Consider the following 7,603-nt stretch of genomic DNA (forward strand, 5'->3'; position numbering starts at 1 on the left):
TGGGTGGAGAAGCCTTAGACAGAGTAGACTCAACGGGAGTGGACGAGTCAATATCAATTATATGGACGGGAGTTTAGGACGAAGGAAGCTGTGGTTTAACCCCTTGGGACGACCTATGCTTAACCCTTTTTTCTCATCGACTATCTCGTTGGCTGGGGAGACTTCCCAAATCAATATTCTTTGATAGGGATTTTCTTTTTTCCCCAGTCAATAAACAAGTTTGGGGTTGGGCCTCAGGATGGCCTTCCTCGCCCATAATCTCCTTACCTTTGTTTACTTTCATTGTTGCCATTCCTAAATAAAAAAATAAAAAAAGAGAAGAATTTATTTAATTTAGTAAAATATAAATATCATAATATTTATCTAAAGATTCAACAACTTACTTCTTTGTACTGTGATTTCGTGTGCAAGTGCTTCGTCAGATGGACTAGGACCTAATCCCCACTTGGCAAGACGTCTGAGCGTGACCAAGGAATGGAAGCTCCTATCCACGTGTAGACGAGCCCTGTGAACGCGGTCACGATAGAATTTGCTTAAGGACAGTCATCCAACAGCTGTAAGTAAACAAGTAAGAAAAAGTTATAATATGAAAGAAAGAGAACAAAATAAAGAAAAAGGGGAGGGACTTACCTTCAGGATGAAGGTTCCCTAGATCCCCAGTATAATGACCAAAAATGTCCCGACCAACGTCCATAAGTTTTCCAGCCCAAAAACCAGAGACGAAGAAAAATTCCTTCTTCCAGTTTCTATCAGATGAGGCCAAAGACTTAATAAACCTACAATCTTTACCCCTAGCTGTGAATTGATAGAAGCCAAAGGATTGATGAATTTCTGAGGGTTTTTAACAATAGAGGAAGTCGTCCATAGTGAAAGGGCGGTCCCCTCCAAATACTTCCCTCCACAAAACTTGCATGGAAACAATTAATCTCCACGCATTAGGGTTGAATTGACATACCCCTAAACCTAACCTAACTAACAATTCTCTAGCAAAAGCATTCAAAGGCAACCTTAAGCCTCCCAAAAAATAAGCCTCATAGACGCCTATTCCGAGGTAAGGGTTGCAGCACCATTCTCCATAGACGGGCAACCTAGGGTTAAGCTTGTCCGGAATTTGATACCACTTCCTAATATTATTTAGTCTTTGCTCATCTGTTTTAGAAGGGATATCTATTGCACAACTATAGATGGTAACTTCCGTCTCGTCCAAAGGACTAGACGGAGGGACATTGGATGACGTACCAACTTGGGACCCTGAAGCCTTCCTAACCTACTCTTGAATGACCTCTAAGGGAAAAGCGGGGACAACAGAAGTGTACCCCTCGTCTATGGAGTTTCCCCCACTACTACTATGGCTAGTGCTATTGTTAGTACTATAACTACTAGAGTCATGGTACTCGTCTATAGCTTTCTCCGTACTACCACTAGACGAAGAAACAGACATTTCTTTGAAAATGAAGGAAAAACCTAAAGACGAGAAACGAAAGAATACCTAGCTCTAAGACGAAGGGAAGCTATGGACGTGAAGGAACTTCTAGACGAGGCTCTAGGCGAGAAGTGTCTAGAAAGAAAATTTTAGAAGTGTGAGGGGTAGAGGAGGAGTTCCACTATTTATAGATAGCTAACTTGGGCATTTAAAACGACACAACCAACCAGGATATGACACGTGGCTTACCCTTGAAGAAATAAATCGACGAGACTAGCCGCCGGTAAAACTAGGACACGTGACATGTCCAACTATAGATATTAAATACATGAATCCAAGAAAATAATGCCAAACTACACATTCCTTTAAACGACCCATGTGGACAAGGGGGGCAACTAATGATGTTATAAAAAATTCTCAACTCCAAAACTTGTCCATATGGTTCATCTAAAGGAAATGATGGATGACGTACAGCTCATCCGTCATTGGGTAAGCTCGTCCGTCCACACAAAGTTGGACGGACGAGCTCACTGCGTCTTAAATATACCTAGACTATTTTTGTTTCCCTATCAAAGCTATGAATTCCTCCTTCACTTAGCAGTTTTGAAAGACAACCCTGAAAGATATAACTTCCTTGGTAGTTATGGAAGTTGTCTGCGGGTCCTCTGAACTCTACAACGATTGGAGAGATAACTACCTTTGGAAATACTATATGAAGGTTCTTTCTCCGAAAAGGTAATTCATTTGAACACTTTTTTGAGAGACTACTCCCTTCTTTATTTGAAATTACAAATCCACTAACTTTACCATCAGAGGACTTTTGGCCGGTCCCTACTCGTCTCCTCTGACTTAGCGTTTGTTTTCTTAGGATCGAACCTTAAGATCATTAGTGCCTGAGACTTTCAACCTACTTATTTCCAAGGAATCATCAGTGATTATGAAACATTATTGTTGTGAGCAACTTCAACTCAGGAGATAAAGATGACAGACCAATTGATTTCCCATTTGAAAACACATCCAAATTTTCTCCGAAAGCGTCGCGAAAAATTTTAAAATCCAGTTCCATCTCATCATACACCGGTGGTTTTGCAAACATTGGTCAGTTAATGTTCAGAAGAGTAGCTTGTATCAAGAAGAGTAGCTTGCTCAACAACCTGTTCAATTACCACGGGGGCATGTTCAAAGTAGCTTGAATACACTTCAAATGTGGTATAGGATCTATATTGGGTGTCATCGAAAAATCCAGCTAAAGATCAAGTTTTCTTTGAGTTCGCATGGAACAGAAAAGGGGAAAGGTATGCACGAAGCAACCGGCATCATGGTGATGCATCCTAAATGGTTACATCCAAACAAGGCCTCATGGGCATCAAATGTAACCTCACAACCACAAACACGCTAAGGGCGTCAAGCGTGGCAAAGCCTAGAACTAGAGAGGCTAACATGGAATATAAAGCATAAGAAGCAAGCATAGACATGCAAGTAGGGATGATCCAAACCCTTTAATATAGGCCAAGGTGTATGGACAATAACAAAGACCATAGGGTCTAGATCGGGTTTGAACTAATAGGCCAAAGCACAAGAAAGAGAGACAAAAGCGACAAAAGGGCTACAATAACACATGTCATGACAAACATAGCCTAGGTCTAGGCACACAAACATGGCATGGAGTGCACAAGCACATGGAAGATAGTATAAAGCATGTAGAGAACACAGATCCAAGCACATAGGCATGTGAAAACATAGGTCAAGATAAGTAAGCATAAAAACATACACATCAACATGTACAAGCCTAGCACATATACATGGAAGAATATGAATCCAAGCATATAAGCATGTGAAGACAAGGATCTTACCATATAGCATGAAAATACACACATAAAAATAGATCCAAGTAAGGCAAAACCAATGACATCATACAAGCATGTGAGCATGTAACCCTAACATCAACATAGAACAAAAAGAGGAATAAAGCATAGGAAAACATGGCATAAATCATAAAGCATGTAGGAAAGACAAATAGACATGTATTCAAGCATAGAAACATGTAGATCTAGCCAAACAACACATGATTAAGATAGATCTAGGCACAAACACATGGTATGAGACATGGAAGCATATAGATCTAACATCAAAAACATAAGAAAGAGAAGATCTAAGTATAGAAAGCATGGCATAAAGCATAAAGCATGTAGATCAAGACAAATAGCATGCAAACAAGCATGGAAGAATGTGGATCTAAGCTAAGAACATGCTAGGAGCAAGATAAAGCAAGAAACATGCTAAGGAAAGCAATAAATCATGTTATTAAGGCAAAAAGAGAAAGAAAAATGCTAGAAAAAAGATTTAGAAGGTTAGGGGTGTGGATAATAGCTAAAAAGCTACATCCACACCCCTAAACCCCAAATCCAAGGTGTACAACTAAGGAAAAGAAGATTGGGTTTAAGAACAGTACCTTGTATTTTTGGTGAATAAGGGAAAATCAAGACGCTTTGATGTACTTTTTTTTTTTTTTTTTTTGTGTGTGTGTTTGGAAGAGAGAAAAAATGTGTAGAAAGCATCTAGGTAGAGAGCAAAACCCAAAAAAGTGGTCTCTTTTTTGGTTTGAAGGTGTTTGGGACCTTTTATAGCCCCGTCACGCTTTTTGAGGCGATGACCCTTTGAAGGCTGCCATCTTCAAATGGCCTTGGATCGGGTTGATCTTGACACCCCTAGAAAGATCTTGACTTTCTGTTTCTAGAATGGTATGGAACTTGAAAATCCAATTATCAGATCAAAAATTATGGCTCTCGGAAGTTAGTGGTGCATTAATGGGTGCGTTATCCCGGTTTTCATGATATCTCGGCTGTTCTAATTCTGATTTTGACCCATGAATAGTCGTTGGACTGAAAAATTGATAATCTTCGCAATGGCGTTGGTTTCAACCTGTTCCGACGGCTAGATCAAAATTAGGGTTTTTGGGCCCACCAAGAGTCAACTTCGAGTCAAACTTGGTCAAAATTGCCAAAAATCTTTGAGAAGCTCGGGTTTGATGTAAAACCATGAAAAATGTTGTTTTGTGAGGATTTTGACTTTGTTTGACTTTGGTCAACCCAGGGTTGACCAGGGACATTTTGGTCATTTTGGCTAAAAGAGGCACTTTGAGTGCTCTGATGTCTAAACAAGTTATGACATGTCATTATAAATGTTCTCTTGGCCCCATGGACAAAAAATAATATTTTTGGATTTTTCGGGATTCGGGACGCAAATCGAGGGCATACAAAATACGGTATCAACACACACAACACATATGAGTTTCAAGGAATGATACTGACACCGATGGTTTTATGGAGCAATTTGAACTGAGAACCATCGAGAGATTTAGTGAAGATGTCCGCCTTTTGGTTGTTTGTGTGAATGAATTCAAGACATATGATTTTAACTTCCACCAAATCATGGATGAAGTGATAGCGAATCTCTATGTGCTTGGACTTTGAGTGCTAAATAGGATTCTTGGAAAAATTTATGGCATTAGTGTTGTCGTAGAACACACTCATTGTTTCTTGAGGAATCTCATAGTCATGAAGAAGTATCTTCATCCAAAGAAGTTGAGTACAACAATTACTAGCAGCTATATACTCGGCTTCAGCTGTAGATAGAGATACCGAATTATGCTTCTTACTCATTTATGAAACAAGATTTTTTCCTGGATAGAAACATCCACCCAAAGTGCTTTTTCGGTCATCAACTCTTCCTGCAAAATCTGCATCTGAGTAATCGGCTAGACAATCATTTGAGTCTTTTGAGTACCATAAACCATAATTGGGAATGCCATTAATATAGCGTATGATTCTCTTCACAGCCATCAAGTGAGACTCCTTAGGATTTGCTTGATAATGAGCAAATACTCCCACACTAAATGCAATGTCTGGCCTGCTTGCAGTGAGATATAGGAGACTTCTAATGATGCTCCTATACAAAGTTGGACTTACTTCTACCCCGGAAAGAATCAAGACTAAGCTTGGTAGATGAACTCATGGGAGTGGAGGCATGCTTTTTGGAATCTAGTCCAAACTTCTTGACAAGATTTCTTGCATATTTTTCTTGAGAGCATCCTTCCTTTGTTTAACTTGAAGACCCAAGAAAAATGTAAGTTCACCCACCATACTCATTTTGAATTCCTTCTTCATTTCTTTAGAAAACTCTATAGCATGGGGGTCTATGGTGGTTCCAAACACTATGTCATCAACATACACTTGAGCTACAAAGAGATTGTTCTCATCTTTCTTCACAAACAATGTCCGATCTGCATACCCTCTTTGAAATCCTTTATCCAAGAGATAATTTGTAAGCCAATCATACCATGCTCTAGGTGCTTGTTTCAATCCAGAGAGTGCCTTCTTCAATCTCAAAACATGATTCGGGAAGTGAGGATCTTGGAAACCTTTAGGTTGTTCAACAAAGACTTCTTCATTAAGGAACCCATTGAAAAAGGCACACTTCATATCCATTTGGTAAAGTTTGAAGTCCATAATACATGCAATGGACAAAAGGATACAAATAGACTCAAGTCTAGCCATAGGGGCAAAGGATTCATCAAAATCTACTCCTTCCACTTAAGTGTAACCTTGAGCCACCAACCAAGACTTATTTCTTATTATCTCACCATCCTCATCGGTCTTATTTCTGAAAATCCACTTGGTGCCGATGACATGAGTCTTTTTGGGCCTTGGAACAAGTTCCCATACATCATTCCTCATAAATTGATTCAGTTCTTCATGCATTGAATCCACTCAATTCTCATCTTGAAGAGCTTCTTCTACCTTTTTTTGGCTCAAATTGACCAAGGTAGCAATGATAAGTCACATGGTTCACAACAAGTGTGCTCCTTTTTCTAAGACGAAGACCTTCATCTAGAGAATCGATAATGTTACTTTTCGGATGATTTTTAACCACTCCAGATGATGGCTTCTTTGAGGTGGACACTTTATTATTCCGGGAGATAGGAGGATGAACTTTCGGAAGGGTGAGAGGGCGTGGGGATCTAGACAATGATCTTGTCTCCATTCTAGATTTCATGGGAGTAGATTCTCTTTCCGGTGAATGTTCTTCCACTTCAACACCTTGGGCTTCAATCTCAACGATAGCTTCTTTGGAGCTTGTTCCTTCTCCACTATCATCGTTTGCTACATTTGTTGTGGCATCATCAATAACCACATTGATGGACTCCACATTGTTTTTGTTCTCTCGTTGAACACTCTATATGCCTGGCTAGTGGTTGAGTACCTGAGAAAGATACCTTCATCACTCTTTACATCAAATTTTCCAAGGTTCTCCTAATCATTTAGAATGTAACACGTACTCCCAATGACTCGGAAGTATTTCACTTTTGGCTTCTTCCCATTCCAAATTTCATATGCAGTATTCTTTGTTCTCGCTCGAAAGAATATTCTATTGCCAATGTGACATGAGGTGTTCAAGGCTTCCCCCCAAAAGTTTTGAGGAATTTGCTTGTTGAGTAGCATCAACCCATCGGGCCTAGAACCACCCCCAAGGAAAAAAAAAATTTTTGTTTTGAAGAAATGTGGCTATCAGACACTAGGTGTGGGGGAATTGTTGAAGCTTCATGGAGATCTACCACTACTATGGATTTAGGTAGGTCCATTCTGAGGAAGGTTGAGAAGTGTGGAAAGAATCTAGGGAGGTGGAATTATAATTGTTTTATTTGCTTCTTTTCGTAAGAAAAGCTGTTAAATTTTGGAACAAAACCTATAATCCAATGCAACACCCATCTTAATTAACGTATAACCAAAATCCCGATATACAAAATGGACACAGCCAAATGGGATTCAACGCTCCCAGTCATAGTTCGTGAAATATCAATAATCAAACACAGGTTACACTAATTGTAAGAGAATCACACACGACACAACCCATTACATTGTTTTTTGTCTTTTGTCTTTTGAATAAGTCAAGAGCCAAGCCAAAAACTTGAAAAACAAAATTTTAAAAATTATTATCAAACAAATATTAAAAGATCAACAAATGGTTAGAATGTAAAAAACCGAGATGGGCTATTGTGTGTGGCTTGAGCCAGAGCTGCCGTGAGGGTCTGCAAGTAAGCACCAGCCTTTGATCTCCATCAGCCAGTAAGCTGGGTCCTCAAGCCACAAAGCTCCAATTTTCCATTGAAGGCCAACCAAC

This window comes from Quercus lobata, chromosome 4, assembly GCF_001633185.2.
Source record: "Quercus lobata isolate SW786 chromosome 4, ValleyOak3.0 Primary Assembly, whole genome shotgun sequence".
Taxonomy (NCBI): Eukaryota; Viridiplantae; Streptophyta; class Magnoliopsida; order Fagales; family Fagaceae; genus Quercus; species Quercus lobata.